General features: G+C 45.1%; 2 pseudogenes; both read left to right on the top strand.

Moving 5' to 3' along the window:
• Positions 1-17,255, top strand: part of LOC147973371 (meiotic drive suppressor JIEYAO-like) — a 28,004-nt pseudogene extending 10,749 nt beyond the window's left edge.
• Positions 17,256-18,097: 842 nt separating this feature from the next.
• Positions 18,098-24,009, top strand: LOC147973370 (cycloartenol-C-24-methyltransferase 1-like; annotated as a pseudogene).
• The last annotated feature ends 1,944 nt before the right edge of the window (positions 24,010-25,953 follow it).

Here is a 25,953-nt window from a genome sequence, read left to right as displayed (position 1 = left end):
CATATCATGTTGGTGAATAAAAATATAGCTCCAAGTAAATTACCGATGGAAGTGGACGAAAGAGGGGATGCCTTCCGGGGCATCCCCAAGCTTTGACTTTTTGGTGTCCTTGGATTATCTTGCGGGTGCCATGGGAATCCCCAAGCTTAGGCTCTTGCCACTCCTTGTTCCATAATCCATCAAAAGAACTCACCCAAAACTTGAAAACTTCACAACACAAAACTCAATAGAAATCTCGTGAGCTCCGTTAGAGAAAGAAAACATAAAACCACTTCAAGGTACTGTAATGAACTCATTATTTATTTATTTTTGTGTTAAACCTACTGTATTCCAACTTATCTATGGATTATAAACTATTTTACTAACCATAGATTCATCAAAATAAGCAAACAACACACGAAAAACAGAATCTGTCAAAAACAGAACAGTCGGTAGTAATCTGTAACTAACGCAAACTTCTGGAACTCCACAAAATCTACCAAAATTATACGACCTAGATAATTTGTTTATTGATCAGCAGCAATTGGAATCAGTATTTTATCACGTTCTGATGATTTTTAGTAATTCGGGCACTGAACACAAAGTTTCTAGAAATTATAGCAAGATCAAATAACTATCATCCAAGAAGATCCAATAGGTCTAGCTTGGCACAAACACTAATTAAAACACAAAACCACATCCAAACAGAGGGTAGATGGGTTATTTATTCCCTAACAGAAGAAAAACACACAAAAAAAATTGGGTTGCCTCCCAATAAGCGCTATCGTTTAACGCCCCTAGCTAGGCATACAAGCGAGGATAGATCTAGGTATTGCCATCTTTGGAAGGCAATCCATAAGTGGCTCTCATGATGGTTTCATATGGCAATTTTATTTTCTTTCTTGGAAAGTGTTCCATGCCCTTTTTAATGGAAATTGGAATCTAATATTCCCTTCCTTCATATCAATAATCGCACCAACCGTTCTAAGGAAAGGTCTACCAAGAATAATAGGGCAAGAAGGATTGCAATCTATGTCAAGAACAATGAAATCTACGGGCACATAATTCCTATTTGCAACAATAAGAACATCGTTAATCCTTCCCATAGGTTTCTTAGTAGTAGAATCCGCGAGATGTAAGTTTAAAGAGCAATCATCAAGATCGCGGAAATCTAGCAAATCACACAAAGTTTTGGGGATAGTGGAGACACTAGCACCCAAATCACACAAAGCATAAAACTCATGATCTTTAATTTTAATTTTGATAGTTGGTTCCCACTCATCATAGAGTTTTCTAGGGATAGAGACTTTCAACTCAAGTTTTTCTTCATAAGATTGCATCAAGGCATCAACAATATGTTCGGTGAAGGCTTTCTTTTGACTATAAGCATGCGGAGAATTTAGCATGGATTGCAACAAGGAAATACAATCAATCAAAGAGCAACTTTCATAATTAAATTCCTTAAGATCCAATATAGTGGGTTTAGCAACATCTAAATTTTTATTTCTTTCAATCCCACTTTCATCAATTTCATCATAAAGATCTAAATACTCCGAATTTTTGGAACGCCTTCTAGGTAAAGATAGATCATATTCAGTTTCATAAAGATTCATATTGCAAAACAAAGATTTGATAGGGGACACATCAATAACTTTTAGATCTTCATCTTGATTTTCATAGGTATTGGGTTTTGCGGCCATCTTATTGACTAAGGTAGCTTGCATGTCCGAAATTTCAGCAGTCATCTTTTCAAGACGAGCAATTTGGGATCTGATACCATCAAATTCTTTAGACATATCATCGAGCTCTTTATTCATATAACTCATAAAACCTTTTTGTTCCTTAAGCTCGTTTCTAAAGAAATTATTATGCTCAAATTGCAAAACCATAAACTTCCTAACGTTGTTTCCGATCTCCTCTAACCTTTTAAAGTGAAGATCACCAAAATTTGGTAGAGCCATCGCGACAAACAAGCAATCCAACACACGAGCAAACAAAAGGCAAGCGAGAAAAAGGCAAATGGAGAAGGAGAAGGGGAAGGAGAAAGAGAGGGCGAATAAAATGGCAAGGGTTAAGTGGGGGAGAGGAAAACGAGAGGCAAATGGCAACTAATGTAATGCGGGAGATAGGGATTGTGATGGGTACTTGGTATGTTGACTTTTTGCGTAGACTCCTCGGCAACGGCGCCAGAAATTCTTCTTGCTACCTCTTGAGCTTGCGTTGGTTTTCCCCGAAGAGGAAAGGATGATCCAGCAGAGTAGCGTAAGTATTTTCCACAGTTTTTGAGAACCAAGGTATCAATCCAGTAGGAGGCCACGCGCAAGTCCCTCGTACCTACACAACACAAAGAGCTAAACGCAACCAACACGATTAGGGGTTGTCAATCCCTTCACGGTCACTTACGGAAGTGAGATCCGATAGATAATATTTTTGGTATTTTTGATATAAAGATGCAAAGTGAAAAGTAAAAGGCAAAGTAAAAACAAAGCAAGATTAAAGTGATGGAGATTGATATGATGAGAATAGACCCGGGGGCCATAGGTTTCACTAGTGGCTTCTCTCAAGAGCATAAGTTTTCTACGGTGGGTGAACAAATTACTGTTGAGCAATTGACAGAATTGAGCATAGTTATGAGAATATCTAGGCATGATCACGTATATAGGCATCACGTCCGTGACAAGTAGATCGAAACGATTCTACATCTACTACTATTACTCCACTCATCGACCGCTATCCAGCATGCATCTAGAGTATTAAGTTAAAAACAGAGTAACGCTTTAAGCAAGATGACATGATGTAGAGAGATAAATTCATGCAATATGAAATAAACCCCATCTTGTTATCCTCAATGGCAATGATACAATACGTGTCTTGCTGCCCCTTCTGTCATTGGGAAAGAACACCGCAAGATCGAACCCAAAGCTAAGCACTTCTCCCATGGCAAGAACTACCAATCTAGTTGGCCAAACCAAATGGATAATTCGAAGAGACTTGCAAAGATAACCAATCATACATAAAAGAATTCAAAGAAGACTCAAATATTGTTCATAGATAGACTTGATCATAAACCCACAATTCATAGGTCTCAACAAACACACCGCAAAATAAGAAGATTACATCGAATAGATCTCCACAAGAGAGGGGGAGAACATTGTATTGAGATCCAAAAAGAGAGAAGAAACCATCTAGCTAATAACTATGGACCTGAAGGTCTGAGGTAAACTACTCACACTTCATCGGAGGGGCTATGATGATGTAGAAGCCCTCCGTGATGACGGCCCTCTCCGGCGGAGCTTCGGAACAGGCCCCAAGATGGGATCTCGTGGATACAGAAAGTTGCGGCGGTGGAATTAGGTTTTTGGCTCCTGTTCTAATCGTTTGGGGATACGTGGGTATATATAGGAGGAAGGAGTACGTCGGTGGAGCACCGAGGGGCCCACGAGGCAGGGGGCACGTGAAAGTGCAACTATCCCTAGGTGGTTTTGGTAATTCATAACAACATATAGCTCATTGAGCTTATGCTATTCCAAGATGATTATTTCAGGAAAGCTCAATGATTGGCATGGCATGGATGTGAAAGTGGAACCCTCAAAATGCTAAGGACAAAGGATTGGCTCAAGCTCAAAAGCTCAAGACTCTTCATTTTATATTTTAGTGATCCAAGATCACATTGAGTCTTTTAGGAAAAGCCAATACTATTAAGGAGGGATGAGGTGTTGCTTAATGAGCCTCTTGCTTCATGTGCTTAGTGATATGCTCCAAAACCCTCAGCTACTTTCCCATATCCACATATGACCTAAACCCTAAGCCAAACTCGGTCCTACCGATTCTTCCTATCCGGCGCCACCGAGTTTCACTTGTCATTAGCCACTGCCAAACCCTAGCAATTCGGTTCTACCGATAAGGATCTCGGTCTCACCGAGATGGGGTTGCAAACTCTCTGTTTCCCTTTCGTAACTTTTCGGTCCCACCGAAAGAGCGAATCGGTCCCACCGAGATTGCAATGTAAACTCAGTGTTTCCCCTTTGTAACTTTTCGGTCTCACCGAGTTCCACTCGGTCTCACCGAAGGAGCAAATCGGTCCCACCGAGTTTGCCTGACCAACTCTCTGGTTAGCTAGTTACCAAATTCGGTCTGACCGAGTTTGTGTAATCGGTCTCACCGAGATTACGTTATGCCCAAACCCTAACCATATCGGTCCTACCGAGTTGCATGTCAGTCCCACCGAAAATCTCTAACGGTCACTAGGTTTACATTTTCGGTCCGACTGAGTTTATTGATTCGGTCCCACCGAGATTGGAAAACTGTGTAACGGTTGGATTTTGTGTGGAGGCTATATATACCCCTCCACCTCCTCCTCATTCGATGAGAGAGCCATCAGAACACACACATCATTCCAACTCATATGTTCTGAGAGAGAACCACCTACTCATGTGTTGAGACCAAGACATGCCATTCCTACCATATGAATCTTGATCTCTAGCCTTCCCAAGTTGCTTTCCACTCAAATCTTCTTTCCACCAAATCCAAATCCTATGAGAGAGAGTTGAGTGTTGGGGATACTATCATTTGAAGCACAAGAGCAAGGAGTTCATTACCTACACACCATTTGTTACTTCTTGGAGAGTGGTGTCTCCTAGATTGGCTCGGTGTCACTTGGGAGCCTCCGACAAGATTGTGGAGTTGAACCAAGGAGTTTGTAAGGGCAAGGAGATCGCCTACTTCGTGAAGATCTACCACTAGTGAGGCAAGTCCTGTGTGGGCGTTGGCCATGGTGGGATAGACAAGGTTGCTTCTTCGTGGACCCTTTGTGGGTGGTTGCTTCTTCGTGGACCCTTCGTGGGTGGAGCCCTGTGTGGACTCGCGCAACCGTTGCCCTTGGGTGGAGCCCTGTGTGGACTCGCGCAACCGTTACCCTTCGTGGGTTGAAGTCTCCATCAACGTGGATGTAGGATAGCACCACCTATCCGAACCACGGGAAAAACATCCGTGTCTCCAATAGCGTTTGAATTCTCCAAACCCTTCCCTTTACATTCTTGCAAGTTGCATGCTTTACTTTCCGCTGCTTATATACTCTTTGCATGCTTGCTTGAATTATGTGATGATTGCTTGACTTGTCCTAAATTAGCTAAAATCTGCCAAGAACTAAAATTGGGAAAAGGTTAAGTTTTTACTTGGTCAAGTAGTCTAATCACCCCCCCTCTAGACATACTTTCGATCCTACAAGTGGTATCAGAGCTTTGGTCTCCATTTGCTTGATCTCCATAGCTTTTGGTGGTCATAGCCTTGGTTTCACAACCTAGGAGAGTATGGCGTCTAGAGAGGGAAATTATCACCGTAGAGGTCCTTACTTTGATGGTACTAATTTTGCTAGTTGGAAGCATAAAATGAAAATGCATATTCTTGGACATAACCCCGCCGTTTGGGTCATTGTGTGTGTTGGTTTGCAAGGTGACTTCTTTGATGGGAGAGAACCAAACCGCGAAGCTACCGCGGATGAGTTGAAGATGTTGCAATACAATGCTCAAGCTTGTGATATTCTCTTCAACGGACTGTGCCCCGAAGAATTCAACAAAATCAGCCGCCTTGAAAATGCAAAGGAAATTTGGGACACTTTGATTGATATGCACGAAGGTACCGACTCCGTCAAGGAATCCAAGTTGGATGTGCTTCAAAGCCAACTTGACAAGTTCAAGATGAAGGATGGTGAAGGTGTCGCTGAAATGTACTCTATGCTTGCTCTCATCACAAATGAGATTGCCGGCTTAGGAAGTGAAGAGATGACCGATAAATTCATCATCAAGAAGATTCTAAGAGCCTTGGATGGAAAATATGATACCGTGTGCACATTGATCCAAATGATGCCAAATTACAAAGATCTCAAGCCAACGGAGGTGATTGGAAGAATTGTTGCTCATGAGATGTCACTTAAGGATAAAGAGGAACTTCACAACAAATCAAGTGGTGCCTATAAAGCCTCATGTGAAGCCCCTACATCATCAAGTGAGAAACAAGACTTCAATGAAGAATTGAGCTTAATGGTGAAGAACTTCAACAAGTTCTACAAGAGTAGAAGCAAAGATAGAAGCTCCAAGTCAAGGTCCTACAATGACAAAAGATCTTCTAGTCGAGAGCGAAACTGTTACAATTGTGGAAGACCCGGACACTATTCCAATGAGTGTACGGCTCCCTACAAGAGAAGAGAAGATTCTCCAAAAAGAAGAAGCAAAGGATCACCACCAAGAGAGAGAAGGAGTAGAGATGATCGTTATGAACGAAGATACTCACGGAGAAGCAAGGATTCGGAAAGGAAGGAAAAATCATCAAGGAGCTACACAAGACGAAGACATCAAGCTCATGTTGGTGAATGGGTATCCGGCTCCGACTCCGACAGCCACTCCGAGAGAAGTTATCACTCCGACTCCGAAGATACTCAAGATGAAGGTGTTACCGGTCTAGCACTTGTGTCAACCAACTCCTACGACATATTTGATTCACCAAATGAAGGAATTGGAAGATGCTTCATGGCCAAAGGTCCTAAGGTAACACACCCCGAGTATGTTGATTTCAATAGTGATGAAGATGACTTGTTAGGTGATGATTTACTTGGTGACAACTCTAGTGATGAATACTATGATGAAAGACCAATTAATCATGCTAATCAAGATAAAATGAATGACAATGATAAGGAGAATATTGAGGCTCTAACTAAAGAACTAAAAACTCTTAAGTTAGCTCATGACACTATCTTCGAAGATCATCGAGAACTTTTAAGAGCTCACGAGAAATTACGCTTTGAAAAGCTCAATCTTGAGCAAGAGCATGAGTTCTTAAAAGCAATCAATGATGATCTCCGCAAGAAAAGTTCTTCTTACATTGCCAAGCGTTTACTCTTATCCACTTACATGCCTCAAGTCAAGTCTAACAAGAAAGATTCTTCCTCTAGTAGTAACAATGATCATGCTAAATCCAATATTGTTGCTTCTAGTAGCTCTCTTGATTCCACTAATGATTCTCTTAGCCAAGTTACACTTGAGCAAGAAAATAGTTTATTGAAGGGAATTATAGAGAAAGGAGTGTACAAAAGCCTTGCCAGGAGTAAGCAATTCGAGGAAATTGTGCGCAAGCAAGGAATGCACCGGAAGAATCAAGGTGTTGGTTTTGAATGAAAGTTCAATGCCAATGGAGTTGAGTGGGAAGAAGATCAATACCCCAAGACAAAGTTTGTCCCTCAACAAGAGAAGTATACTTCTTTCAAGGGGACACAAGCTCAAGATGATCTTCCACCACAAGACTACGAGCAAAAAGGCAAGGACAAGCTTCAAGAGGAAATTGATGCAGTTGAAGAAGCTCCTAAGACCTTAGTCAAGTGGATTCCCAAGACTACTTCAAGTTCCACTTCATCAAGTACGACTACAACTCCAAGGATTCCCATCAAGATGATGTGGATCCAAAAGAAGAAGAACTAGAGAGTTCTTGAGGGTGACTCCGCCAACATACTTCACTCTTATCATTTTAGCAAGAACAAGTGCAATCAACTTCCACATCTTGCACTAGTTCAAGGAGTCACAAACCCTCTTGTTGGTAAGACAAGGGACAAGGTAACCTAAAAGTTTTCATGGACATCATCTTTTGTGTGCATCACTCTATGTCTATGGATATCCTTGTTTGTTCCTTGTGGGACTAACCCATGTAGGTATTGAAAGTGCAATTCACTCAAATGGATAGCTCCAAGAGATCTACATCAACATTGAGCATCCACATCTTCAATATCTACATGAAGTCATCATCGACAATACCCAAGGTTAGTTCATCCCTCTTAGGGGGGATATCACATCTAGGGGGAGCTTTACTCTAAGACTTGAGCTAAAGCAACTCTAAAGATGTGAACACAACAATGCTTTATGTAAAAGTGGTAACCCCACTTGAGCTTAAACGATGAGTATGACCTATGATCAAGTGATCTCACTTGACTCCTAAGTCAATATACTCATATATAGTTGACCTAGTCATCGCAAATTGCTTGATAGATGCTAGAATTGGTTGTGCATGCCTTGTCACATATTTCATTTGCCATCTTATTGTGTGAGCATGCTGATTGCATATTTTACTCATTCGAGGACATCCACTTGTTGTTTTGATTGTTCGGCTTTATTTCTTTTTGCCAAGTGGATGGACAAGAATGCCTAAGAACCTCCTCTAGCTATCTATGCTTTTCTCGTCTCAAACTCTATTCATGCTGCATCACAAAATTTGATCAAGTCAGATTCGAACCACTCTGTGTGAGGAGCGCTCGGAGTCCCCGATTCGTCATAGACTTAAACTTCCAAAACCTCTTTATGATTCTCGGTCTGACCGATACTCCACTTTCGGTCCTACCGAGATCATTAAGTTGATCTAGGTTTTCAATCTCGGTGCAACCGATTTGAACCTTTCGGTCACACCGAGTTTCAGTAACTACACGCAGTTATGAATCTCGGTGCCACCGAGTCGTTCCACTCGGTCACACCGACAGGGTCGGGCTATATATAGTCACGGGCAAAATTTGGAAATTTCTCCGAACCCCTTCGCCCGCGCGATAGCCTGCTCTGCCCTCGTGGTCTCCGGATCGTCTTCTCGTCGCCAGCAGCCTCCAGTCGCTGGTCTCCGTCGCCGTCAACGGGAATTCTGCCCCGCCGTTGCCGCCGTAGCAAGTCCCCGCCGAACTAGGGTATGGACTTGATCTTTGTGCTATTCCTCAATCTGATTCCTGGCACATTGTGATCATATTGTTTCTAGCCACGTTTGATAAACTTCTATCCAGTCAAAACGCTCATAGATTAGGTTTGATTCGAAAATTCTAGGTTTAGGTTTCCGCCGAAACTTTCAACTCGGTCCCACCGTTTTGGCTTATGCCATTGCACAAGTGAGACTCGGTCTGACCAAGAATTACTTATCGGTGTGACTGATTTTTGAACTCAGTGAAACCCTAGCAGTCTCGGTGCCACCGAACTGTGACTCGGTCCTACCGAGTTCACTAGTTTAGGTTCCAAAACTGCTTCGGTATCACCGAGTTTGAAAATCGGTAGATCCGAGATGATTTCAGTGGGAAACTAAAACTAAGTTTTTGGATCATTCTTTTGCAAAAATCTCTGCATTTTGTGATGCTCATCCACTCTATCTCTTCTATAATCTATTCACAGGGTCAGCAGTCAGTTTGCAGCATGTCTGATCAAAGTGATAGCCAAAACATGTCAGAGCAGCAAGTGGTGATGAGTGAGGGCACTAGTCCCTCCAGTTCATCTGATGAAGGCAGCGGGAGCACTCCTAGAAATTTGCCAAAGGCTGCCACGAGACAAAGGAAGAAGAGGACTTCAGATTCCGAAGATGAGGACTATGTGGCAGAGGAAGAGGCCACTTCCAAGAGAGTTGAGCCAGCTCAAGGCACTAAGCCAGGCCTGAAAATCAAAAGGCCAGCAGGCAGGCAGCCCATGTCAAAGGCAAGAGCCTCAACTGAGAAGCCCACTCCCCAAGAGCCAGTTGCAGCTGAGGGCAAGAAAAGGAAGGAAAGGGTGAAGAAGACTGTTGCTAGAGTGCTTGGCAAAGCTTCCATCATGGAAGAAGAAGAGGAAGAAGAGGTAGCTGCACCAGCACCCAAGGCACCCAAGCTGATGGGTGATGCCATAAGGTCAGGGGCTACTGCATCTAAGCCCAAAGCTGCCTCCAAGCCAAAGCCTAAGAGGAATACAAGGAGCATTCCTGCAGCTGAGAAGAACAAGGCCCCAGTGCCTGAGACTGTTGCTGAAGAAGAGGAAGAGAATGTCCTGAGAAAGCTAAAGCCTAAGATCCCAGACCACAACGATGCTCATCCTATGGCTGAGGATATGAAGCTCAGAAGAGATTTAGGGCTGAGGAAATGGAGAGAAGCAGACCCATATGCTTCAAGAAGAAGGACAACAGTGGACTACAGGTTTCACACCAAGGAGCAGCAGGATTTCTATGAGACCGTTTTGCTAGATAAGAAGCCAATTGTCTGTGACATGCGTTGGGTTGATTGGACATACATCAAGGACAATGAGGAGCACTATCCTGGAGTGCAAGACAGCTTCATAGCTTGTGGAGTAGCTGACTTTGTTGGGAAGAAGCTCACAAAGTGGAACGAGGAGCTTATCATGCAGTTCCACTCCACAGCTCACTTTTATCCAGATGGGAGGATCACATGGATGTCTGAGGGTACAAGGTACCAATCCACAGTTGCTGAGTGGGCACAGATCATTAATGCCCCAGAGGAGCAAGATGAAGACTTGGATATCTATGCCAAGAAGAAGATGGACCACAACTCCATGTCTAATATGTACAAGGAAATTCCCAATGAAGCTCTTGACACCTTCAAGTTTGGCTCTGTGCATTACCTTCTGTCAGGACTGCCTACGATCAATTGGATACTAAGGCACACCTTACTGCCCAAGTCTGGAGATCACAAGATGATCAGAGGCCATGCTATCAACTTGCTACATGTGTTTGACGTGCCTCAGAAGTTCAAAGTGATGAGCCTCATAGTGGAAACAATCAAGAGGACTGCAGCAGATCAGAAGAGGAGTTGCGGATATGCCCCTCAGATTCAGGAGCTCATCAACTCCAAGATGGGCACGGGCATATATCTATTGGATAAGGAACATTTGCCCATCCGTCCAGATTTTGAGGATAACCAAGTGGTCATGACTGAGAACGAGCCATCATCTGCCCAAGCATTTGCAAAGAAGGAGAAGGCGAGGAAGGAGAAAGCTGCCAAGATGCCTACTCAAGAGGAGGCATCTGAATACTTCTTGAAGACCAAACAAGAGCAGCTTGGTTACTTGATTGCATCCACGCTGAGGATTGAGCAGAGTCTGGCCACCCTCACTCAGAATCAGCAGAGCCTAGAGAGAATCATGGAACAGAAGTTCTATGACTTGGATGTCAAGGTAACGGAAGTTCAGTCTGCAGTGGAGCAGCTCCAGGAGGACATGCGGGAGAGGAGAGGCGGGACTACTACTCATGCCTTTTCCAGAGTGCCAAGAGGCCCGAGGTCATCTGCTGTGCCAGTTGCTGACACAAGAGCCACCACTTCAGCACCAGCTACAGCCTCAGCTCCAGCATCTACTTCAGCTCCAACTCCAGCGACTACTTCAGCATCTACAGAAGCCTTCGTCCTTGGAGTGATCCGGACTCCACCACCACCAGAAGATCAAGCCTGAGTGTGGATCTAGCACTATGCATTTTCTAGGAACTTTTTGGTAACTTGTTGCCAAAGGGGGAGAAAGATGTATAGATCATAGGCTTCGAGAGAGAGAGAGTGTGTTGCTTTTCTCTCTTGCTTTATTTGGTGTTTTTTCGAACTTGTTTGCTTTTGAGTGCTTGAGATACTACGTCATTATTTGTGAGACATTGATGATCATGTGTTTGATCATAATCTACACTTAATGTTTGCTTAAAATTATCATCTTATCTATCTTGTGTGATCATTCACTTTTCTTGGTGATGAGTGCATGTATTTCATTCTTATCATTTTGAGCGCTCCACCAAGATGTATGTGACATGGAAGAGTAACCCATGACTCTAACTCTTTGTGCATTTGCAGTCCAAAGCAAATTTTAAATATGCACAAATTTAGGGGGGGCTCTTACTTATCACACACTTCTCAAAGCGACGATATATTTCTTGCTTATTATCATTTGTCGAAGCTTTGATCTATATGTTGTCATCAATTACCAAAAAGGGGGAGATTGAAAGTGCAACTATCCCTAGGTGGTTTTGGTAATTCATAACAACATATAGCTCATTGAGCTTATGCTATTCCAAGATGATTATTTCAGGAAAGCTCAATGATTGGCATGGCATGGATGTGAAAGTGGAACCCTCAAAATGCTAAGGACAAAGGATTGGCTCAAGCTCAAAAGCTCAAGACTCTTCATTTTATATTTTAGTGATCCAAGATCACATTGAGTCTTTTAGGAAAAGCCAATACTATTAAGGAGGGATGAGGTGTTGCTTAATGAGCCTCTTGCTTCATGTGCTTAGTGATATGCTCCAAAACCCTCAACTACTTTCCCATATCCACATATGACCTAAACCCTAAGCCAAACTCGGTCCTACCGATTCTTCCTATCCGGCGCCACCGAGTTTCACTTGTCATTAGCCACTGCCAAACCCTAGCAATTCGGTTCTACCGATAAGGATCTCGGTCTCACCGAGATGGGGTTGCAAACTCTCTGTTTCCCTTTCGTAACTTTTCGGTCCCACCGAAAGAGCGAATCGGTCCCACCGAGATTGCAATGTAAACTCAGTGTTTCCCCTTTGTAACTTTTCGGTCTCATCGAGTTCCACTCGGTCTCACCGAAGGAGCAAATCGGTCCCATCGAGTTTGCCTGACCAACTCTCTGGTTAGCTAGTTACCAAATTCGGTCTCACCGAGTTTGTGTAATCGGTCTCACCGAGATTACGTTATGCCCAAACCCTAACCATATCGGTCCTACAGTTGCATGTCAGTCCCACCGAAAATCTCTAACGGTCACTAGGTTTACATTTTCGGTCCGACCGTGTTTATTGATTCGGTCCCACCGAGATTGGAAAACTGTGTAACGGTTGGATTTTGTGTGGAGGCTATATATACCCCTCCACCTCCTCCTCATTCGATGAGAGAGCCATCAGAACACACACATCATTCCAACTCATATGTTCTGAGAGAGAACCACCTACTCATGTGTTGAGACCAAGACATGCCATTCCTACCATATGAATCTTGATCTCTAGCCTTCCCAAGTTGCTTTCCACTCAAATCTTCTTTCCACCAAATCCAAATCCTATGAGAGAGAGTTGAGTGTTGGGGAGACTATCATTTGAAGCACAAGAGCAAGGAGTTCATTACCTACACACTATTTGTTACTTCTTGGAGAGTGGTGTCTCCTAGATTGGCTAGGTGTCACTTGGGAGCCTCCGACAAGATTGTGGAGTTGAACCAAGGAGTTTGTAAGGGCAAGGAGATCGCCTACTTCGTGAAGATCTACCGCTAGTGAGGCAAGTCCTGTGTGGGCGTTGGCCATGGTGGGATAGACAAGGTTGCTTCTTCGTGGACCCTTTGTGGGTGGTTGCTTCTTCGTGGACCCTTCGTGGGTGGAGCCCTGTGTGGACTCGCGCAACCGTTGCCCTTGGGTGGAGCCCTGTGTTGACTCGCGCAACCGTTACCCTTCATGGGTTGAAGTCTCCATCAACGTGGATGTAGGATAGCACCACCTATCCGAACCACGGGAAAAACATCCGTGTCTCCAATAGCGTTTGAATTCTCCAAACCCTTCCCTTTACATTCTTGCAAGTTCCATGCTTTACTTTCCGCTGCCTATATACTCTTTGCATGCTTGCTTGAATTATGTGATGATTGCTTGACTTGTCCTAAATTAGCTAAAATCTGCCAAGAACTAAAATTGGGAAAAGGTTAAGTTTTTACTTGGTCAAGTAGTCTAATCACCCCCCTCTAGACATACTTTCGATCCTACAGCGCGCCCTGTAGGGGGGGCGCCCTACCCTCGTGACCGCCTTCGGTACTTCTTGGAGTAGGGTCCAAGTCTCCTGGGTCTTATCCGAGAAGAAAATCACGTTCCAAAAAGGATTTTTCTGTTTGGACTCCATTTGATATTCTGTTTCTTCGAAACACTGAAATAGGCAAAAAAACAACAATTCTGGGCTGGGCCTCCGGTTAATAGGTTAGTCCCAAAAATAATATAAAAATGGAAAATAAAGCCCAATATAGTCCAAAACAGTAGATAATATAGCATGGAGCAATCAAAAATTATAGATACATTGGAGACGTATCAGGTGTCCATCCGAGCGACAGATGAGACAGAAGGGTGGATTGGTGCACCTGGACTGGAAGTGGTTCGGACGATGGCAGGCGAAGCAGGTCAGAGTCGGAGAGGGGCCAGCATCAACAGGTTGCTGGCGGGGGGGCGGGGGGCAGGATGCCATCACCTAGGCCAGCATAAGAGGCGCCCGGAGCAGAAGAAGGAGCACGACGATCTCTGACCAGCGAGGAAGAAGAACTAGGACCGAAACGCGGGCCGAGCGGGAGGCATCACCAGCCGCGAATGAGCGAGGAGGCGGCCGAGGCAGGGGCACCGGACCCCTGACCGGCGCAAGACGTGGCGCCGACAAGGAAGAGCCACCACCCACCGAAGCAGCGACAGCCTCCCACGGATCCACCCCCGACCCCGCCACACCACCAGAACCAGGGAGCGCCGACCCAGATCTAGCAGCCGAGCGCTCCTGCTCGTCGCGCTGGGGCCGCTCCGGCCCAGCCGCCCAGGCCTCCCGCTCGCGCGACACCTCGTGCGCCACCCGCTCAGCTTCCAGCTTCGACCGCAGCTCCGCTTCATACGCCAGATCGACACCATTGCCCGGTGAATCTTCACGGGCACGCTTGCTACCCGAAAGGGCCTCAGAGGAAGAACCTCCGGACTTGTCCATGACGAGCACTTCCGCGAAGGAGAGGAGGAGAGGAGGGGGAGAGGATATGGATCTGGAAAAAGGCGGATAGGACGACGCGCTATGCGAATATCAGTGGCGGAAGCCAGAAACCCTAGGAGGGGGATGGAACCGCGGCGCACCCATAAATAGCCAAGGCCAGCCAGGCCAGACTGGGCCGGAGCGGGACTGTGGGCCATGGGAGGGGAGACACGCGAAGCAGTGGCCACAACCAACTGCCCCGGGCCCACAGACGGGAGGGGGGAAAGCATCGAAAGAGGACAAGACCGGAGGCCCAGGCGGCCCATCCCGAACCAATCCAGGAGTCACCAGGCCCAATTGCCCACAGGGACCCACCTCCACCACATGACACTCCCGATCTAGGGTTTGGCCAACAGCCGCCCCCGCACACGCCGGCACGGCCGCCGCCGACGGCAACAACCCCAGTCGGAGAGGAGAAGGACGAGCGACACCAGCATCTAGAGACCCCACAATGCCCGGATCCACCGCAATGGAGGGGGAGAAGGGTCGAGGAGACCACGAACAGGGGAAGGAGCCGGACCCCGACCCGCCTTGCGCCGACGCCGACCGACACACAGCCACCCCGACGACCCAGAAGGCACCGACACCGGCCGCCCACCCCCCCCCCCCCCCGAAGCAAATTTCCAGGCACGGTCCGACGCAGGGATGGCCGGCAGCAACGCCGCCACCACGGACGAGCCACACTCCTCCGAATCAGAGGCCGAGTCATCCGCGTCGCCCAACGCCCAGAAACGAGAGCCGAGGAAGGCCGATGAGCCAGGCGAGGCCACCGAGCAGGCCGCCGCGCTGACGAAGCAGGGAGAACCACCCCAATAACATTTTTTTTGGTAAATCCTTATAACAAATCTGTATGGAAATTCTGATCGAGGTTAAAATACATGAGTGCATTGTGTTTCATGATTCATACTCATGAACAAAACCTAATACACTTCCATTCAATGTGTTTGTAAGCCTGTAACTATGTTTGCAAACTGTTACAACTTTCTTTCAAATCACTCTTCTCACCATCTCTTGGAATTCACTGGTCTTATGATGAATGATTCTGCTGCCTGATATATTGTATGAATCTATCTTATCTATATATTGAATTCATCTATTCTTTTTTCTATATCTCATACAGTGTCATAAATATCATGCAGGTGCCCCATGTGGAGGTCCTTGAGCATGTTTCATCTATTCTTAAGGATTTTTCCTTTTTCCCCACTGGAGAAGGCATTGATGTTAGAAACCTGTACTGCTCTTTTTTGCATTGCTTCAAAATTTATAATTTTGCATTTTTCTTGTCTTGATTGTGTAATTATTCCTGCTCTTGTTCTTGAAGCCGCCCCTATGATTGCAAAACATCTGACAAAGGGTTGCATGATAAAGGTTTGTGTTACTTATTTAATTAGTTCCTTCCTGTTTTCACAATGAGCCCTCATTTTGTTTTGTGGAAACTGGTCCGCGCAGAGGCAACCAAGGCAATTACAGAGACTGCTCATGCTGCAGGGGAAAAGGTAAACATGTTTAAATGTTACTGGATCATTTCTATCTTTACCTTTTGTTATTAGTTTTGTGAAGTGACTTGGTATGTGGGCCGCTGTTCACAGAACAGTATCCATAGTACCGCAACATACAAGGGACAACATTCAACAGCCATATCGAACGTCGTTCAAATCCCTAGTTTTCGCTCTCTGTCTTGATTGTGGTTTTACCCCTGTACCTAATCTAAATGCCTCAGTTTATTGGCCTGCTTTTTCTTCATGTGCTATCCTGAAATGGGGCAATGGCCTCCTTTTACAGCAGTGTATCATCCTTGATAATAAAAAGAAGGATGCTAGAAGTATGTTCTTTTTGAAAACATTTATATTTTACGTAATCATTTTTCACTTTTTTGGTGCTTGGAAGAAAGTTTCTGATGAGGAAAATTCTGAAGTGATATAATCTCTAGAGCCAGTAGCAAAAGCATGTTTTGATTTGCTTTATTTCTGACATGCCTACTTATAAGGATTGCGTTCAACAAGTACTAAAACGCATTGTTGTGAGCCGCATAAGTAATACCAGATTTAATGCAACTAATCTAACTGTGATCAGCATATCACATTTTTACATTCGCACCACATTACTCCTATTGAATCCTATTGAATTATGGGACAGGTTGCGAGGAAAAAGATAGCTAGAGGATGGGATCCAGAATACACGAGGAGAATGTTCTTCCCACATTGGCGATCGGTACTAGGAGCCTGATGTCTCATGAAGTTGTATCCATCCTATGTACCAGCAACTGAGTTTGATGAAGCGCTCCGTACTTCAAGGAGAAGAACACAGCAACCAGCAAGCAGTTATCAACCAAGCAGGCCCTTTGGTAGTGCTGCATTCATGGGCAATGGATCATCTTGTCGTAATCCCAATCGTAATCTTTTGCTGGAAAGAATTCAGCAACCAACAAGTAATCGTCAACCTATGAGGCTATTTGGTACTCTCTTGAAGCTGCTAAGGAATGCATGAGGTATATATGATGTGAGTGGTGGTTTTATATTTGATGTTTCTGGACATTTTCAACTTACAATTAATCAATTATGGAAGGAAAGTAGTATTATTGTGATGCATAAATTTCCTGCATCACCAGTAACTGAAAAATGACATATTTTACCTCACAATAGGATTTTTGTTAGAAGAAATCATCAACATTATGATTGTGTACTAATGATCCATTTGTTTTCACTTTGTTTGTTGCTCCACAGATTTCAAATCCTCGGATTTATCCAATGATCCTGTAGTCTTGTTTTCGTTCGCGCAGGTGGCAAGCACCAAGCAGAGCTATTTATGTGCGTTTTTGCGATCTTGTCGAGGTCCTAACCCCTGAGTAGCATGGCCTGCAGATGTGCACCTGCCGCAGGTGGATGTGAGATCTTCCGATCGGCTTCTTCTGACAGTTTGTGCGCATTCGTGTGCTACTGTTTTTTTAGGGGGGTATGCTCTGGTATAGAGGCTCGTCGGCTTGGGCTCACTTGGACCCATTTTCATGAGCGGACCACTTCAGAAATAACGGGCCGAATGAACAAAGGGGACCAAGTATGACCGGGGTGACAAGAACAAAAGCGCGCATTGCTCATACTCCCTTCATTCCAAAATATAATGCGCCCGCGCTTCCCGAGGTCAAATTTTAATCATAAATTTAACAAACAAGACCGACTGCGGCGGAAGAAAAAGTTACATAATTAAAAACTTCTTTCGAATACGAATTCACTGATATAACTTTTGCTCCCGCCGCAATCGGTCTTGGTAGTTAAATTTACGGTCAGAGTTGAAGCACAGGGATAAAGAAAGCACTACATTATGGAATGAAGGGAGTATTAATTAGTTGCATGAGACAGTCCTCAAAAAAAAAAGTTGCATGAGACTAACCATCCGATAGAGGAAGAGAATGTTTGGTAGAGGAATCAGCCAGCCATGCTGATGCTGGTGACCAATGTGTCAATCTTTGCAGACTTTCTCGTTTCTGTCGCCGATCTTATACTACTACTCCTTCCGTCCGAAAATACTTGTCATGGAAATGAATAAAAAAATGCAAGATCCATTTTAATGACAAGTATTTCCGGACGAAGGGAGTAGTAAGACATTGCGTGAGAACATCAAGCGGTACGAGCACTACATTGCCTTGCAGCTTGGCCTCAACGAGGGGATGAAGGTGTTGGACGTGGGATGCGGCATCGGAGGGCCTCTCAGAGAGATCGCCAGATTCAGGTACGTATCGACCGACGATCTAAAACGTCGTTCGTGCACGGTTCTGCCAAAACATTGTGCGTGAATTTCCGTTTTGTGTGTGCGCGTAGCTCCGCTTCGGTGACCGGGTTGAACAACAACGACTACCAGATCTACCAGGGGCCAGGTCTCTCTCCTACACGCATTTAATTTACCCTGTTGAAATGAAGCGCCAACTTGCATGCATATACGCAGGGGATTCTGATACAAAAAGTAAAAAAAATCTGTATGCAGGAGCTCATACGTTTAGCTGGCCTGAGCAAACGATGCAACTTTGTCAAGGTACAAACAGTGACACAGATGTGTTTGCCAGCGAATTAACTGACGAAGTACAGCAAGAGAAATGTTTGTAACTCGTTTCTTTGGTTAAATAATCGTGCCCAGGGGGACTTCATGGGCATGCCGTTCCCCGACGACACATTCGACGCGGCCTACGCGATCGAGGCGACGTGCCACGCCCCTGACGAGGTACACACACGGCGCAGATCTCTCTCCTTAACCTTCTCCCACCTAAACAATCTGACAAATCTACCATGCACAGGTTGGGTGCTACAGGGAGATCAACCGTGTGCTCCGACCCGGGCAACCGATGGCATTCTATGAGTGGTGCATGACGGAGCGGTTCGACCCGGGAAACCGCCGGCACGTACGCGGCCGCCAAGGCCGACATCGAGCACCACAGCCCAGTGCCTCCAGGCCGTCAAGGACGCTGGCTTCGAGGTATGAGTATCTGTCAGTCACAAATCCGTTCCGTTCAGGTTTCTGAAGTAGCCAACTTCAGAAACTGTTCCGTTCAGACCTGAATGCTACGTATTTGCTTTGCGTTGTTTGAAGGTGATCTGCGTCAAGGACGTGGCGGAGGACTCTGCGGTGCGGTGGTACCAGCCCCTGGACCCGGACGCCGGCGCGTCGTGGACGACCGCCAACGGCTTCCGGCTCAGCTGCGTCGGGCGCCTCGTCACCCGCGGCATGGTGAACAGGTGAAGGCCATGGAGCGCCTCGGCCTTGCGCCGGAGGGGAGCGTCAGGGTCTCCGGCCTCATGGAGACCGCCGGCGTGGGCCTCGTCGAGCGCGACAGCTAATTAGGTGCACGTTCATGTTTATTACAGAACGAGTTCAGAAAACCAGATAAGTGCGAACGCACTGACATATTAGAAGGAAGCATAATGCGAGTGCGTGCGCGTGATTTTGGTTTTGCAGGGAAGAGATCTTCACGCCCATGTTCTTCGTGCTGGCTCCCAAGAAACCCAACCTGACAGGGACTGGACATCTGAAGTATTATATGCCTATTTCTTTGGTTGCCATCTCCTGGAACTACCTATCCTTTTTTTTGCGGAGTATCTAATCTGTCTAATCTATCTATTTTTGTGACGTGCTGCTGGTGGCGCGCGGAAAATGTTTGATGCAAGTTTTAACATCCATAGCTATTCCAACCGATCCAATTAATTAACACAACTTTAGTACAATTTTGTATGGATTGAAAGGAATACTTGTCTCCAATTAATTAACACAAGTTTAGTACAATTTTGTATGGATTGAAAGGAAATACTTGTCTATCTATCTATTTGTGACGTTCCACTGGTGGTGCGCGAAAAATGTTTGATGCAAGTTTGTAAGGCATCTCCAACGCTGATTCTTAAACCGTTTGTATACATCTGAACCGCGCGATCCAGACCATGAAAACCATCCAACACGGTCCTGTATCGGTCTGCTCAGCAGTCCGGACGCACTTTCTCTCACAAAGTGGAGGCAAAGTGGGGGGGTGAAGGAAATATGCCCTAGAGGCAATAATAAAGTTATTATTTATTTTCTTATTTCATGATAAATGTTTATTATTCATGCTAGAATTGTATTAACCGGAAACATAATACATGTGTGAATACATAGACAAACAGAGTGTCACTAGTATGCCTCTACTTGACTAGCTCGTTAATCAAAGATAGTTATGTTTCCTAACCATAGACAAAGAGTTGTTATTTGATTAACGGGATCACATCATTAGGAGAATGATGTGATTGACTTGACCCATTCCGTTAGCTTAGCACCCGATCGTTTAGTATGTTGCTATTGCTTTCTTCATGACTTATACATGTTCCTATGACTATGAGATTATGCAACTCCCGTTTGCCGGAGGAACACTTTGTGTGCTACCAAACATCACACACTACTAGAAAAAGGGCTATAGATGGGATTGACACTAATGGCACACTAGACAAGCGGTGTGCAAGTATACTAATGGGCTATGAGTATATACTAATGGCGCACCACCATCTGATACGCCATTAGAGTTGAAACTACTAATGGCGCACCTGGCCCAGGGTGCGCCATTAGTATCAAAAAAAATTTGAACTAGTGCGCCTGTCCAAACATACTAATGGCGCATCCAGATACAGTGCGCCACTACTAGTTGTAATTAGTAATGGCGCACCTGTCGGAAAGTGCGCCACTAATGTTGTTTTTTTAATTATATTTTTTATTCCTTTTTTTTGCAAAACTACTAATGACGCACTGTTCCACCGTGCGCCATTACTAGTTTATGGCGCACTGTGGAACAGTGCGCCATTAGTATGTTTTTTTTTGCAAAACTACTAATGGCGCATTTAGAGTTGGTGCGCCATTAGTAAGTGGGCAGCAACAAGATATTTTGGACATCCATCTATCCATCCGACCCAACGCACCAACACACACACTCTCTCTCTCTCGCTCGAACCCACCCAAACCCTCGTCGCCTCCTCTCTTCCCCCCGAACCCCTCTCTCCCTCGCCGCCGTCGCCACCCACGCCGCCCGGTTCCGGCGAGCTCCGGCGCCGCGCAGCACGCCGGCGAGATCCCCTTGGTCCGCATCTGGCTTACCTCCATGCAGATCCGCGGCTCCCCCACTGGCTAGGGTTTTGCATCCCCTTTTGTTCGCCGGGATCCGCCATGGCAGGCCACGGCGAGGCCATAGGTGACCGGATCCAGCACTGGTAAGCCCCTCCCCCTCCTTCTTCGCCCACCATCTCCTCCTCACCTCACCTCATCTTCTCTTCCTTCTCTGCAGGTCGCCATGGGCGTGCCGACGACGACGGTAGGAGGGGCGCACCTCCGTGGGGCGGGACGCCGCCATGGAGATGGATTCCCTTGTCCGCCACCATGCAGCGGCACCATGGAGCCTCCCAGCGCCCCAAACCCTAGCGGAGAGAGAGGAGCTGCTCCTAGTACAGCACGCCATGGAAGGGATTTTTTTGGTATTTTTGTTGTTGTTTCTCTTCCCGATCTAATCATGTGGAAGGCCCTTTTCCTCACCATGATTTATTCATCTCCCCTTCCTCTGTTTTGTGCAGGTTGCTCTAATGGCAAAGCTTCTTCTGCAGGACACCCTCCACCCCTCCCCTGCATCCACCTCCTACCCCCATACATGGTGAGCTACAAGCTCTCTTTCTAGCCCTTGCAAATCTGATCTGGAGTGGAGATGAATTGCAATTGTCATGGACACTACATAACAGCAAGTATTGGTTCAGTTCTTGTGTGAAATTCGATTGTCATTGTGCTTTTTGATGCTTGCTTCAGAAAAATAAAATCATGGATAGATAGAAGATGGAAACAGTGAGCTTCCTTTCAAGTTAGTAATACTAAAAATCATTTGGCTCATCAATTTTTCATGTCTTGTGTTAAATCCACTCCATTGCAATCTGGCTATATGGATGGTTTGGTACAATTTGCCATGGATGAGTATAGTAGTTAAGTACACATGTGCTCTGTAGTTTTAGTCCTTCTTGTGTTGCTACACTTAGTCTAGAGATACAACAACATTAGTTAGGTCATGGATGGATGGATCAATACATACAGCTAGCACTGCTAGCAACAACAACAAAATAACCTTGTGATTGATTCTGTTGACGCTAGCATGCTCTATTAGTTTTGGAGCCCAACCATGGACTGTACGTACTAAGCTAGCTCAAGCACACACACATGCAGCTTGATTTATTTCTGTAGATACTAGCAGCAGCACGCGTGTCTCCTATACTAGCTTGCTTAATTTCTGTACTAGATCAACGACACTAGCACTTACTTGTTTGTTAGATTTGGAGCAGCAGGCATCCTCCGTGGACGATGACGACAACCAGGTCATCCACCGCCACGATGACACCCCGCACATGGTCCAACTCGACTACAACATCCACTCGTGACGGCGACGTGGTCGTGTGCGGCATCGACCAACCTCCTCTCCTGTGAATCCGTCTCCTACCTGTAGCTCCCGCTCTTGTGCTGCTATATTAGTACCTTGCTCTGTTTCATGCGTATGGGTGATTTTGTTTGTGCTTGTGTCATGGAAAAGATCATTCCTATTTATTTGTGCTCTGTTTTCTTTATTATCACGAGTTGCAAAATTAGTAGTGGGAAGTAAACTTTTGTTAACTTGTTGGTTGAACCAATGGAACTACTGTTATATTTGATTTGTTTCTCAACTAGTGCTGCAATGATGGGATCGAATGATTGCATGACCCTAATGTTGGCCTATCATTTCAATTATCTTGGTCTTATAGATGTTATTGTTCCTGTCATATAGCACATGCTAGTTTCTTTATTGGTTGGCTGCTGGTTCTGTTTGTTCATATGCATAAGTGCTACTGTTTCTTTGTTATCTTATAAAGGATATAGTCCTTCATTTGTATATAGCCGTAACTCTCTTATTGATCAACATATACTGATTCATCTCTTTACTGCAATTACTCTGTGTACTTCATGATTTGCTCCTGTAGTGGTATAAAATTATAGTTTCTCTTTCAAGCTGGTATCTGTGTTTGATATATACTAGTCTTTATCTAAATACCATGTATTGGTATTTCTTGTATGGTTTAGTACATCATCTACTGGTGGTTTAGTTGTATATTGTACAGGACATAGTCCTGACGGTTGCATGTAGTGATAATTCTTTCTTTGCATTAGCTATTTCATATGTTTCAGATAATTTAGATGCATGCTTATACTCCTATCTATACCAGGTGCATGTGTTGTGCTTGTGTACCTATATACAGAATAGTACCCATGTGTAAGTGGGTGTATGTGTTCTGCTTATAGCAGATGTTTAGTAAATGTGCTATCAATGGCCTATTTCTTCTTGCAGGTTATGGACTATATTTTTCCTTGCCAATTCCCTCTCTCTTAAATCTGATTTGAACAGATGCTGCACTGGTCTCTTCACTTTCTTTCTTTCTCTCCTACTCTCACTGATAAGAACAGGTGCTCCTTAATCTTGCCATGCCAATGATGGTGTCCTGAGGCTCTCATCGTTACTTAAAGATGTTGCACTACTTGATCCAATGATGCAATAGTCCTAGCACTACTAGGCTGCCTGAGGACAATCCCTACTTCAAACCCTACCTCTGGGCTAGTTGATTAGTAGTGGGTTTGTTGGATTTCATCTGAAAACTAACCCAAGCTTAATTGAGGGATCCCCTAATCATGGAGTTAGTTCTAGTTTGAGTTGATCTTTGGGTTTGGCTTTGATCTATACTTTGCTGGCTCTACTTCTGTCTTTTGGGTTATTGGCCCCATTTATGCAGTGTTGGCTCTCTTCTACTGTTTCTTTGATCAACTTAAGCTGATTGGGGTTTGACTAATGTTTCCAAACTCGTAAGTGCTAGCTCCTACAGCAAAGGCATTTTGCTAAGGGGAATGCTACATTTAAACCTTGATCAAGTTTTTCATGTTTGATGTTTCTTGTTTTGCAGGTTGATGAACTGGAAGAAAGAAGCAGAAGATGAAGAACTAGATAGTTTAGTATAGGTTTAGTTTAGGACTTTTTCTAGATACGCCCGCTATCTAGCGGGAGAGGGGAGCGAGCGTTGGAGGAACCGGATGAAGACGAGTTTCATCGTGATGATGCTCATCGTGATGACCGCAGCTCTCTTCTATGTGATGATAGTTTAGATGATCGATATCGAATTGTAATGTGAAGACAAACTCGCTACTCGCGGTCTCGAGACTTGTAATATAATGTTCTATCTTTGTTCGATCTTTTCAATTCGAAGACTAATATGATGAATTGTATTCGGAGACTAATATGATGAATTGTATTCAGAGACTAATCTTCTATTGTATTCGATGAATCTGTTGTTGATGTGTGTTGTCTATATTTTGTCCAATTATACATTTTGTAACCTGTGCAAAAAACAGAAAATTAAAAAAACCTAATATTCATACTAATGGCGCATCACATCACAGTGCGCCATTAGTATGCCAAAGGATACTAATGGCGCATCATTAAACAGTGCGCCATTAGTATGCCGAAGTTACTAATGGCGCATCTTGTTGTTGTGCGCCATTAGTATGCCAAAGCACCTGAGTATACATGGCCCCCTGGGAGGCATACTAATGGCGCACTGTTGTATATACTAATGGCGCATCTGAGGTGCGCCATTAGTATACCAGATACTAATGGCGCACCACTGGTGCGCCATTAGTAAAATATACTAATGACGTGGCACTAATGGCGCACCACTAATGCGCCATTAATGGCCAAATTAGGTGCGCCATTAGTAGGCCTTTTCCTAGTAGTGACAACGTAACTGGGTGATTATAAAGGATCTCTACAGGTGTCTCCAAAGGTAAATGTTGGGTTGGCGTATTTCGAGATTAGGATTTGTCACTCCGATTGTCGGAGAGGTATCTCTGGGCCCTCTCGGTAATGCACATCACATAAGCCTTGCAAGCATTGCAACTAATGAGTTAGTTGCGAGATGATGTATTACGGAACGAGTAAAGAGACTTGCCGGTAACGAGATTGAACTAGGTATTGAGATACCGACGATCGAATCTCGGGCAAGTAACATACCGATGACAAAGGGAACAACGTATGTTGTTATGCGGTTTGACCGATAAAGATCTTCGTAGAATATGTGGGAGCCAATATGAGCATCCAGGTTCCGCTATTGGTTATTGACCGGAGACGTGTCTCGGTCATGTCTACATTGTTCTCGAACCCGTAGGGTTCGCACGCTTAAGGTTTCGATGACAGTTATATTATGAGTTTATGAGTTTTGATGTACCGAAGGAGTTCGGAGTCCCGGATGAGATCGGGGACATGACGAGGAGTCTCGAAATGGTCGAGACGTAAAGATCGATATATTGGACGACTATATTCGGACATCGGAAAGGTTCCGAGTGATTCGGGTATTTTCGGAGGTACCGGGGAGTTACGGGAATACGAGGAAGAAGCAATGGGCCTTAATGGGCCTTAGTGGAAAGGACCAGGAGGTGGCGCCCGCCCCTCCCAAGCCCAGTCCGAATTGGACAAGGGGTTTGGGGCGCGGCCCCTCTCTCCCTTCCTTCCCCTCTTCCCCCCTTTCCCCCCTTCTCCTAGTTGGACTAGGAAAGGTGGAAACCTACTCCAACTAGGAGTAGGAATCCTACTCCTCCTTGGCGCGCCCACAAGGGCCGGCCGGCCTCCCCCTTGCTCCTTTATATACGGGGGCAGGGGGCGCCCCATAGACACACAAGTTGATCCACGTGATCATATTCTTAGCCGTGTGCGGTGCCCCCTTCCACCATAATCCTCGATAATATTGTAGCGGTGCTTAGGCGAAGCCCTGCGATGGTAGAACATCAAGATCGTCACCACGCCGTCGTGCTGACGGAACTCTTCCCCGACACTTTGCTGGATCGGAGTCCGGGGATCGTCATCGAGCTGAACGTGTGCTAAAACTCGGAGGTGCCGTAGTTTCGGTGCTT

The sequence above is a fragment of the Triticum urartu genome, chromosome 5A (assembly GCF_056163025.1).
Source record: "Triticum urartu cultivar PI428250 chromosome 5A, HENAU_Tu73, whole genome shotgun sequence".
In the NCBI taxonomy this organism is placed as follows: Eukaryota; Viridiplantae; Streptophyta; class Magnoliopsida; order Poales; family Poaceae; genus Triticum; species Triticum urartu.
The sequence above is the reverse complement of the archived record's forward strand: the minus strand, read 5'-3'. Positions and strand labels throughout refer to the sequence as shown.